The sequence below is a fragment of the Aegilops tauschii genome, chromosome 2 (genome assembly GCF_002575655.3).
Source record: "Aegilops tauschii subsp. strangulata cultivar AL8/78 chromosome 2, Aet v6.0, whole genome shotgun sequence".
Lineage (NCBI taxonomy): Eukaryota > Viridiplantae > Streptophyta > Magnoliopsida > Poales > Poaceae > Aegilops > Aegilops tauschii.
The window spans coordinates 61,748,854-61,761,867 of NC_053036.3; positions in this window are offsets into that span (position 1 = coordinate 61,748,854).

The window sequence follows — 13,014 nt, forward strand, 5'->3', positions numbered from 1 at the left end:
CTTATCAGCATTGGTCGTCCATTGACGCCAATTGCTCAGGATGACTCATGGGCCGAGCGCCCACAACAAGACACCCCAGTACATGATGAGACACCAAGAACACCACCACCTCAAGTCACCACTCCGGTGCTTGACGATGACAACTACATGGTGCAGACCACTCCCTCACCAACAGCGTCGCCCACATTTCGCAGGCTTCGCAAAGGCCCCAGGCCACAGGTCGCCATGTCGAGCATTCCGAAAGGGGAAGTGCAACAAAGCTTAGTCGCACGTCAAGTGTTTCCTGAAGCCACCCCTACTATGAATGTCTCTGAGTCTGAAGCCAAACAGGTCCGAGTCAAATAGCAACGATTCAAAGCACTTCTTTTTCCATTGCACTATTTCAAAAACCTAAGGACTCGATCGTATGGATATGGAAAATACAGGAGTTCCGATCCTAGCGGGAAAAGGAGGGAAACGAATTGTTAGTTCGCCTCACCTTCCCGAAGCGTGGGTTTGTTTGCTTTACAAATTTGGTTCTCTCTATGCCAACCCCTTCTCTTTTTCGTAAGGCTGAGGTATAGGTAGGGCTAAAAAAGCTGCTGAAGACATTCCGGCTGCATCAACCGATGAAGATAAAAGAGAAAGAGAAGAAGAAAGAGTTGCCACACCCCCAGCTACAGATCAAGTCATTATCGAGGAGAATGTGATTGTGCCCGACCCTCCTGTTATTGATCAAAGGGAGGTAGAAAACACTGATGCTGCCACAAACAACGCCACTGAAGCCAATGACACACTCATGGCTGAAGACAATGTGGAGCCTGAAGCTCATGTAGATGCTGAAGCCACTGGTCCACCTCCAAGGCCTCACACCATTGAACAGGCCTATGATCGTGGTCAGCTTGTCACAGTTAGATGGCCTATTATGGTTCCTCCCACTGCTCCAGGACCACAATATTACTATCGTGTGGAGTAGAGGCCTCAAGTACAGAAGCCCAAGCCACGGCTGCCAAGGCTTCCAGGTGTTGCGACTACACCGGGTTCTTTCAGCGTGCACAGCTTCAGAGCCCACAACACCTTCTTTGACAGTGCCAAAAATCCCTACTCGAAGCCAAAGATCTCATCCGATCTTTTTTGGATCCATCAACAGTGAAGCTACTACTCCTGCATTTTGTACAATCAAGGGCGAATCTTTCCCCACATGCGTCTGGATAGTGAAGCTATTGCTGGGCTACCCTGTCTTGAAGAAGCTCTTGACTGCTTCAGGGATGTTGGTCTTCTGCCGTTTGTAACAGACAAAGAGCACTGGAATGAAGAGCTTTTGCTGCAGTTCTATGCCACACTTCATATTCGCAGCTACAACAGGGATCCAAAGACATGGATCCTTGAGTGGATGTCAGGTGATGTACATCACGAAGCCAAAGCTCAAGACATTATCGAGCTTACTTCCCTGCCCACTCCAAGTGAGTTATACAAGCCTGGTTGTCAGCGTCATCGAGATGAACTGCAGAGTATCTTTCAGAGGCCCGAACCCAATATGAGTCAGATGCTCAGTATGATGAAGCCATTGCCTCAAGATGCTGAATATCCAAAGGAATTCTTCGTCCAGGACCTTGAGTACTTGCCACGCACAGTATACCACATTCTGAGGCGTACTCTATGGTCAATCAAGGGACATTCTTCTGAAGCCAAACTTGAAGGAGCCATGAAGACTTTGGTATTTTATATCATCAATGGCATCAGATTCAACACCCAGGTTTTCTTCATCGGGACTCTAGCTGCTTCTGGGATTGATCTGTTTGGCCTGAAGTTCTATGCTCCATGGGTGATGCGCCTGATCAAGCTCCATTCTTCTGTTGACTATCAGCCCTCAGCACACAACCATCTTGTTTTTCTGCCTGAGGTTGATCTGTCCATTGAAGCCATCTACCTCGAGCCTGCCAAGAAGCCTCTACATTTTCAGAATGCTGAACACCAAAGCTTCTCGCAACCAATGGAGGGAATTCTTGTTCCCAATGCTGCTACACCCGCTTATCCTCTGGCTGGCAATATGAGAGTGCCACATCGTGCCAACGCCGAAGCCACTGCAAGTATGGTTGCCCAAAGGCCTCGAAAGCGTTCTCGTGTACTCAGTGACCGAGAGCTTCTTGTTGCCTTGCATCAGAAGCAGGATAAGCATCATGACTGGCTAAAGCGTCAGATGTAGAGTATCTTGGTGGATGTCAATCGCATTCGAAACTTGGGCACCAAGAACTCGTTTGTTGCCCATGAAGCCTGTCGGCGGTCCTAGAAAAGTCTCACACTGCTATGTCCTGAAGACGATCTTCGCGAAGATGGCTTCACTGAAGATTTCAAGTTTGATTCCAGGCCTCCACAAAATGCAAGCTAGCGTCACACGCCGTCTATTGAAGACTCTGAACATTCGTCTTCGGCTGCAACTGTTGTTGCGAGAGTCGTCGATGAAGAAGACGACGCCACTTCACCAACCATGGTTGCACTGCATCTCGACACTGCTCCAGGCCCGTCTACACCACCGAACTCCAACGTCGACAAAGCTCCATCATCTACTCCTGATGGGAACGAGTAGATACTCTATGTCTTCAAATCTTTTTTGGTCATTACTGACAAAAGGAGGAGAAGCTTATGAGTTGATAGTCTTCAAGCGGGTCCTTATGGGTGGTTGCACTATTTTTGCTAAGTCTACAACTCTCGTCTTTTGAAACATTTGGTTATTTGAGTTGTAACACTTAAACTCGATGGTCGTTTGCTACTTTTTCTGCTACCTTCTGATGCGATGATAAATTCCGCATGAAGCCATTCCGCAGACGTCCATTTATCATTTTGCATGTCATTATCTTTGTTATCTCCTTATATGCATGATGAATTGTCTTCATAAGCTGAAGAGGTACTCCACAAAGTAAAACCTGCCATGTGCATTTGCATTCAAAACCAAACTACTATATGCACATCTTCAGGGGGAGCCTTTTACTGCTTATGAAGACAAACCCTTAATCCTTAACTTTCACATACTTTTATTCCCGTTGAAAACTTCAACCAGTTTTTCATCAATCACCAAAAAGGGGGAGATTGTAAGTGCATCTAGTGCCACCCCTAGTTGGTTTTGGAGTACTGACGACAAACTTGATTGAGGGACTAATGTGTTTGTGAGAATTGTAGGATAACACAGGTAGTAGTCCCATATTGATTTGGTTTACCTACCAGAGATGACCCCTAAAAATGTGTGAAGACATTGAAGACAATGGTGGTCTGTGAAGATAATCACAGTGAAGATTATGACATGAGAAGACATTCACATGAAGACTATGGAGTACGAAGACATAGTTGTTTCGTATTTTTTCTTTTCTTCTTTGTTGAGTCATAGGAACCACCGTATTGTTAAGTGGGATCCAAGTGAACAAGGTTAGAGTGATTGATGTGATGCTCAACCAAATCCTATGTCTTCGAGTGAAGACAATGAGAGCAAATCTTATCCAGAGTTGGATGAGTCAGCTTTACTTGTAGCCCAAGTCAAGCTGCCGCGTGTGTTTAAAATCTGACCGTTGGACACGTGTCAGTTCCTTAGTGACCCAGGGTCATTTCGGACAAATCAGGTCGGGTTGCCTCCTGGCTATAAATAGCCCACCCCCTACACCATAAATTGGTGGCTGCTCAGAGTTAGTGCACGGCTTTTGTCGTTTGAGAGCAACCCACCTCCGAAGCATTTGAGAGAGAGATCCTTGCGAGGACAAAACCCAAAACACCCAGAGCCAAAGAGTGTTAGGCATCACTGAAGTCTTTCTGTCCGCGTGATCTGAAGACTTATTACACTTGAGGACTGTGAATCCTCCAGCCGGTTAGGCGTCACGTTCTGAGCATCCAAGAGCCATTGTGGATTGCCAGTGAACAAAGTCTGTGAATGTTTGGAAGTCTACCTTGAAGACTTGCCAGAGTGATTGGGCGAGGACTGTGTGTTCTTAGCTCAAGGGGAATAAGGTGAAGACGCGGTCTTCTGAGTTGAATCTCAGCCTCCCTAACCAGACGTACAGTTGTCACAACAACTGGAACTGGTCTACCAAATCCTTGTCCTCTCCAAGCAACTGGTTATATCATTCCCATCTCTTTACTTTACAGTTTGTCTTCGTGAAGTCATTGCCTGCTTGCATGATCTGATTATCTTCACTGTGTGAAGACTGTTGTTGTTTGGCTTTATACTATCTTCCATCCTGATCCATACTACCTAGCTGTTGATAGTCTTTGTACTTTCACTTCATTGCTTACTTGACTATGGCTTGTCTAGTGTAGTCTACCTTCCGCTGCATATCAATAGGTTCATTTCTACTGTTTGTCTTCAAAGCCCTCGTGTTTTGAAGACTTTCATAAAAATCGCCTATTCACCCCCCCCCCTCTAGTCGATAACTAGCACTTTCAAGAAGGTGATCCATTTTGGTACTGGTTTCCCTTTGGAATCCCATATTTTTTGTGTATTAGTTTGGTTCTATCACCTGGTAATTAAGCATTGCATAGGTTGTATACTCACCATAGCATCTTTAGGCTCATGTATATATTCTGGAAAACCAAAATTGCTAAGAAAAGACATAAAAATGACAATAGTGAGTTTTTGCAGTCTGTATTAGTGGAGGAACTAACTTGGGGTGGACTTTGCCCTCCCGCCTTCCCAGACTGACCAAAATTTCCCATTTGTCCCTCCATAAATACAACCCCTAAAGCATCACATAGACCAGGTATTGTTTATTTAAATGTTTGTCATAGCAACAACTTTATGTACTTCGTTTGTATCCAATGACCGACCATGACCGCTTATAGAATCCCCAACTTCCGTCTATACTTCGTATATATTTGCAATATCTAGATTGCAAATCGTACTTCTTGCTTGTTCTTCGATTGATTGCAAAGAATAAACTTTGGTGGTCAGGTTGATCATTTCCGGCATGGTCAATAACAACTCTGGAGTTGGTTTAGTGACTGCATAGGCACAATGTCATTGCATGTTGTAGTCGGATCATCAAAGTCGACTCCACCTAAATCAAAAGAGCACCTCACATCATAAGATCGGGATGCCCTTATACCTACCATAACCCTTCTCCAAGGATACACATAGTTGATGTATCAAGCAACATCCCATTCTACCCTCAAAAGAAAAAGCAACATCCGATTCATATGTAGATTACCTGGAGACTCCAGTAGGAGAAGAACCATTTGTTGCTCAAGTTGTTTGGTATAACTCTCGTCAATGATCCTACTTGAGTTGGGGGCATGTCCTTATGGATATCATCGTCATTTGGGATTGAAAGCATGTCATTAGAGATGTATTCATCACTAATATATCGTACGATCAAACAACATGAGAATCATTGCTATCATGTTACTCCACAATCATGTGAGTCGCGCATGGGGTGGGGATGAGTTGTGGAAGCACCAAGGAGCGGCAATGGTAGAGAAAAAGATGATCGACACAACACACGATGTGCCTGAGAGAAGAATGGAGAAGATGGAAGTTGAGACGACACGAATCAAGATGAGGTTGGAGATTGTTTTGGCCGAGAAATTGATCATTAACTACATTCAAAAACACAATAACCGATGCAGAAGCAGTGGCGGAGACCAACAAATGGGAGGGGGTGCGCTCCATGTCAGATGAACAATTGACCATGTCATCAGTTCACAAATTGTCCATGTCATAGCACGGGGATTGGAGGGCGCACCACGTACGACTGTCGACACTACAAAGTCCCCTTTTGACAGTATAAACATATTCTTTACCTTCTGTCACCACGGTGACGAAACTTTTTTTTTAGTCATGATATATAGTCCTCTCTTTCCTCTTTTTTTTAAGGGGTCCCCTTTTTCCTCTCGGCTGCATATGTTTTCCTGTTGTGTGTGATAGTCCAAAATGTAGTTACTGTCTGCCAAAAAGAAAAGAAAATGGTGGTTATTATTAACAAAAAAAGGTTTAAAAAAGAAAGAACCGGGTGTCTTGAAAAGAAAAACTACTACTAGAACGCAAGAAACCACCCCACCCTCCAGCACACCCCTGCTTCTTGTGTTTGGAGTCGGCGGAGGCGTAAAGCGAACGAGAGGAACCCTAAGCCTAAGGAAGAAGAACGCCCAGAATCGCAAGGTACGCTCACCAAATCTACCGAAATTTCCACACCCGGTAGTGCATGGGAGGAGTGCGCGGCGGTGGTGATTCCTGATAGACTTCTCCTAACCTAATCCCCAATTATTTGCAGGCCGGCGGCGATGGCAGCGGTTCGATGCGCGGCGGGGAGGCTCGGTGGCTCCCTGTTCCAGCGAGCTCAGACGGCGGTCACCTCACCTGCGATCGCGAAGGAGCGGCGCCGGCTCGTGCCACGGCTCATGCACACCAAGGCGCGATATCTTAAACCAAAATTGTCATCTCTTACCTCTTTTTCGCAGCACAAATACCTCACGACATCAAGGATCTAGTGAGCGATAATCGTACTATTATTTGCAATCAAAACAGAAACTTGTTCTAATTGGGTCTGTCTTCTATCAGACACGAAGAGAGAAAGATTAGTTACCCAAAGTAGCATCAATGCATCATACTTATTTAACCTGATCTTTGGCTAGCAGGCAACATATATATCTAAGCGGAGTAGCATGTTTTATTTCATCTACCACTTAACTTGTAGCAAGAGGACTGCAAAGCATATAATTAAGCAACCTTACTTCCTGGTTGATCTGAGGATGGCTTTTGCTCATCCCTGTAGAAATTAATAGCAACACATAATCTTCTTAATTTGCCTCTGCTCTCTTGCTATCTTGAACCATCCCCTCTTCTGCTTGCTCCACTTCGTTGTATACTACTCCCTCCGTTCCGAAATACCTGACGCTGGGGGTTTTTTCCGACCAGGTGAAAAAGCAGCGAAATGACCAGGTTACCCTTCAGTTTTGAATTCTCTCCTCGTCTTCACCCAGGTCGTCTTCCAGATCCGCCCGCCTCCGTTGCCCCCCACCTCTGGATCCTCCACCTCCATCGCCCCACCTCCGTCGCCCCCCACCTCCAGATCCTCCACCTCCACCTCCATCGCCTCCCATCTCGCCCAACAGATCCCCTTCCATCCTCCCCATCTTCCTGGGCCAGCAGATCCCCCACCTCGTCATCCCAAGGCCAGCGCCCTGCTGCAGATTGCCGCCACCCTCCCAGGGCCTCGCCAGCTCCACCGCCAGGTACTGCAGATCGCCGCTGACTTCAGGTCCTGGTCGTTCAACAGGTCCAAAAAGGGGCAATTCAGTTGCAAATTTAGCATGACAAAATTCAGTACTGGAGCATGATGTTGCATGATGTTGGGAGGATTCAAAAAATCAGCACTGCATTGGAGTAAAAGTGCAGTACTCCAATGATGTTGGAGTATCATTAACAAAAAATCAATAGTACTGAAACAATTGCATGATGTTGGAGTATCATTAACAAAATAACATGATGTTGGAGTACAGCTGCATGATGAAGTACTACAGGGGCAGAATCACTTTTACAACATCATGCAACATCATTTTCATGACAAGAGTACTATTGCATGATGTTGGAGTACTATAGTGCTTGATGTTGCATGAACTTATACCGTGGCAGTACCTGAACAGGCTCCAGGTCCAGCAGGTGGAGCTCCAAGCTCCATTGCACCAACTTCAGAACAGGCAGCAACTGAAAAAGGAAATAGACATAGTCAGGGCAGAGGCATGGATTTTGATCTCAACTGCACTCCAGCCGAAGAAGAAGACATACTCCAAGATGATATGAACATGGAAGAGGAAGAGGGCATCCATCCCAGTCAAGATGCAGTTGGTGAGCTCCAGTACTCCCGCCATGAACAATCAATAGTTCATTTGTACCCCTATAATGGAGTAGCTAGCAAGTGTTGAGCAATTAAAAAATCCATTTGGCATTAACAATGTTTAACAACAAAGTTTGGTATTAAACGTGTGTGAAAATTGATTTTCTAAACCCACACATTCCCTGGGACTTGATGCCATATTCAAGTTCTAAGATCAGGTCATAAATTGTTTCCTAGACCATGGCTAATGTTGATAAAAAAGGCCAATGAATGAATTTCATGTCTTAAAATAAGAGTATTAGCTAACGGAGCACTTGATCACGTCAGGTCTTCCTCTGGGATTTGCCGGTCATAAGACTGAACTTCAAATATATACCGGTGATCACACAAATATTGCAGTAAGCACCTTACTCATCTGTAGCAGCAGCAGATGAGTGAAGCACATTTTATTACACCAAGCACCCTATTATCCTGTGAGAACTTGGCTTATTATGTTGTACCAACAGATGAACGAAGCACATTTTATCTACCTCGGCAGTCGGCACTCATCTTCTCCAACGCTACGGCTGCTTCGCTGTCCGAAGAGAGCTTAACAAAGCCATATCCTTTGGACCTCCCTGTCACAGGATGGCATATCACTTTCACTGACAGGCACATCAAGCGGTCAAAGCAGAGGACATCCCAAATTGATTCAGTCAAACAACAGATCCAACAGCAAGAAGCTGGAACAGACTGATTATAACTACCTTGGGTAACATCGCCGTGCTGAGAGAACGCGTCCTTGCACTGACAAAAAATGCATTGTGATAGCAAAATCAGCAAGCAGGATAACTCAGAAATTGGATGAAATTTACATTTAGATGAAATTGGACAGAGTGTTTGCGCCAAATTTCAATTGACAAAAAATGCATTGTGCTAGCGAAATTAGCAAGCAGGATAACTGAGAAGGAGTACATACGAGGGCATCTTAATAAATAGGTTCACAAATCGGATATCTGGGAGGAAGTCTTGGCAGATCTCAAACGCAGATTCAGGTTCAGGCATCAAACATATTGTCCTTGCACTGAACACCAGGCATCCTGAACCATAAGTCAGCAGTAATCTCGATTTGTTCAATGTTCACACGGATTGCTCCTAACATATACTCCCTCCGTTCCAAATTACTCGCCGTAGTTTTAGTTCATTTGAACTAAAACCACAACGAGTAATTTGGAACGGAGGGAGTACATTCAGTTAAAACTGCACAAAGTGTTTGCACGAAATTTGACTAGACAAAATATTGCATTATTGCTGGAGGTATGATTCTCAAACTAGCATGAAGCAAAGGATCACGAACACCAGGAGTATGCAAGACGAGAGTGAGATGTACAAATCTTCCCTCCGACGAACAGCTTTGAGCCTGAGGAGAAGGCGGCGCTTCGGTTCAGCAGTATCCCGGCTGCAACCCTAGCATGACTGCATGAGGCGCCGCCTTTCTTCCCCAATTGAGCATCGCCTATGCCACGAACCCTAGAAATAATCCCCAAAATATTAGACCTCTCCGATCCCCTTTCCCAAATCAGATCACCACAAGAAAATTTGACATTGACTAGTAAGAGTAGCTCATTTAGCAAGTTTCTGAAAATGAACAGTAACTCTAGTTTCTGAAAAGGAACAGTAAGAGTAGCTCATTTAGCAAGTTTCTGAAAATGTAACTCTAGTTTCTGAAAATGAACAGTAAGAGTAGCTCATTTAGCAAGTTTATGAAAATGAACAGTAACTCTAGTGTTTCTGAAAATGAACAGTAGCTCATTTATCATTTGATCAATTTATCATGTGATCTTGATCAATTTATCATTTGAGCATGGACTAATATTTTTTATCATGTGAAAATGAACAGTAACTCTAGTGTTTCCTACGAGGCCTATACATGGCAACTGCATTGGCAAGGTGATGTTCTTGACGGCCGTTGCTAGGCCAAGGTGGGATCGTGAAGGAAACGTGACCTTCTCTGGGAAAATCGGTATCTGGCCATTCGTGAAAGAAGTTCCTGCTCAGAGGAGAAGTGATAACAGGCCCAGAGGTACAATAGAGACAAAGTCAACAAAGGTGGACAGAAAAGTGATGAGGGAGTTCCTAATAGAGAAGGTCTTGCCAGGGATACAAGCAGTTTGGCCTGAAAGTGATGCTGGACAGACCATCTACATTCAACAGGATAATGCTAAGCCCCATATCTTGCCAAATGACCCAGAATTTCTAGCGGTTGTCGCAAAAACTAGACTTGACATCAGAATAATACAACAACCTGCCAACAGTCCTGATTTGAATGTGCTTGACCTTGGGTTTTTCAACTCGCTGCAATCCCTGACGGATTTCTGAGTCCTAAAACACTACAAGACCTTATTAATGGTGTTTTGGAGGAATTTGAAGGCTATGAGGTTTACAAGCTCAACAGAATTTTTCTAACTCTGCAAACGTGCATGATTGAGATCCTGAACCATGCAGGGGGCAATGGGTATAAAATACCACATGTGAACAAGGAAAGGCTCGAGGGTCTTGGGCAGCTACCTCCAAGACTGTCGTGCCCTCAAGAGGTTTACGCAAATGCCCTACACAACTTAGGGCTAATGGAGAGGGTTCAATAATGGAAGAGGCCTGAGATGCTTGTTGCCAAGAGACTTGAGATGCTTGTTGCCAAGAGACCTGAGGATGCTTGTTGTCAAGAGACCTAAGATGCTTGTTGCCAAGAGACCTGAGATGCTTGTTGTCAAGAGACCTGAGATGCTTGTTGCCAAGAGACCTGAGATGCTTGTTGCCAAGAGACCTGAGATGCTTGTTGCCAAGAGACCTGAGATGCTTGTTGCCAAGAGACCTGAGATGCTTGTTGCCAAGAGACCTGAGATGCTTGTTGTCAAGAGACCTGAGATGCTTGTTGCCAAGAGACCCGAGATGCTTGTTGTCAAGAGACCCGAGATGCTTGTTGTCATGAGACCTGAGATGAGGCTTGTGGAGTATGCTTGTTGCATCCTTGTGATTCTTTATGTGGAGTATGATTATAATCCATATTTGAGTATGGTTGCAAAGGCTTGTGTGCAGTGGATTTTTTTACTCCATATGTTTGCATCGGCTTGTTTGCATCGGTTTGTGTGCAGTGAATTCTCCAAAGGAGAGAGAAGAGAGCAAGAAGATACTCCTACAGAAATTGGTACTGGAATTGCTACTGGAAATCAGCTTGCTCGCTACTCCTAATTAACTGAAAAAGTTTCAATTTAATACTCCTGCTGCAGTGCTATACTACTCCTAATTTAGTACTCCTGCTGCAGTGCTATACTACTGCTATCCTCCCTAATTAACAGAAAAGCTTTCAGTTTTTAATTAACTAAAAACTTGCTAAAACCTGAAGAAATTGTAAGCAATCAAGAATTTGAACAAGTACAGTATGAAATACTCCTATCTACTCCTAGCATTTCCTAGCAAGAAATTTCAGCAAGCAGTGCAAACAAGAAATTTCAGCAAGTACAATTTCAGACCGCCGCATGGACCGCTAGCTATGGGGCATTACTATGGGATACTTATGGCAGCAAGCAGTCCTCTGAAAAATCTCTCTGAGAGTAGCTTAGTTGCTCTAAGACATGTTAAATTCAATTAAATACTGGCAGCAAGCAGGCACCAACAAATTTACTCCTAGCATTTCCTGTAGTACTCCAAATAAATTTGTTGCTCTAACACATGTTAAATTCAGTTAAATTTGGGGTTGCTGTACACATAAGAACTACTCCTAGCATTTCATGTAGTACTCCAAATAAATTTGATATGTGAACAAACAGGTGCCTCTCCAAATAAATGGAAGCACAAATATAACTAGTGTCGTGTGTTCTTTGTACTCCAAAGTAGGTATACTCCAAGTCTCCAGGTATAGTTGTGCATGATGAAATCCTATCATTGGTTCTTACTTTGTGTTGACTGAATGAAATGGCAAGCTACTACTGTATTGTAGAGGAGGCCCTCAGATCTCTAACTCTCTTTTTTTACTGTGTGGTTTAATTAGTTTCTCTCTAGTTTCGTTTAATTAGTTTATTTAACATAAAAAGGTTTCTATTAGTTTAATTAATACAAAAAGGTTTTAGTTAATTTAATTAAAGAAACTGGAAGGTTTGAGTTAATTTAAATTAACTGTCAAAAGAGAAGAGAAGATCTACACTACTCCAAATCTTGAACTCACTTTTTTTTTATTTGAGAAGAGAAGAGCAGAGCAAGCACTGCTACTGCTCCAAGCTAATCTGACTGCAAATCAGAAACTCCAAATCTGATTATTCAGGTACTCCAAATACCGGATATGTTTGCTATTCCAAATTTTGCAACCACTACTCCAAAACAATACTGAAACTACAGCACAACAATTGCAGTTTTGAAGTAAAGCTTCAGTTAATTTTAAAATTTAAATTAAAGTTTCAGTTAAAATGGAGAGAAACAACAGTAAGTACTGTTGGAGTACTCACTAAGTACTGTAAGATGAGTACAGTACAGTACTGCTGCAAGAGGAGTACAATACTCCATTAGCTCATTGCAAATTTAACCAAAACTACAGTAGCACATATGTTGGTGAGGAAACAACAGTACTATTGCAAGATGAGTAGTAAAATCAGTCCTACTGTGAACCCTACTAAGCTCACAGATGTTGGAGTACAGTAGAAAGAGCCTCGCTTAACTCCAAACAAGACTCCAAACCATGCAATTCCACATCAGCATATGATACTCCTCTGAATGAATGACTGAAGCAGCAGGCATCGGGCACCACGAGCATGGCATCAGCGTCGGGCACCATAAGCACCACCGTCAGTGTCGCCCTATAAGCACAACAGAGGATTGGAACTCTGAATTGAACGGCAACTGAAGCAAAACAATCGACCATCGACAGTAAACCTCTGAAGAAATGTTGGAGTGCTGCTGCTGCTTGGTTGATTACAGAGAGCTTGGTAAGCCATTAAGGCCTCACATCTGACATTAGCATCCGTAACATTTCCTAGCACTACCCCTAGCAGTACACAAGATCACAAGAATCTCCATTTGCTAGCCCTACTCCTAGCACTACTCCTAGCATCTGACATTAAGTTTTCACGGAGAAGAGACAGTAAGAGGAAGATAGAGCAATACCTCAAGGAGTCATCATCCATGGACGCACAGCCGGGCCACCATGTCCATCCTCTCGCCACCTGACGCAGCAGCTGCTCCTCAAGGAGTC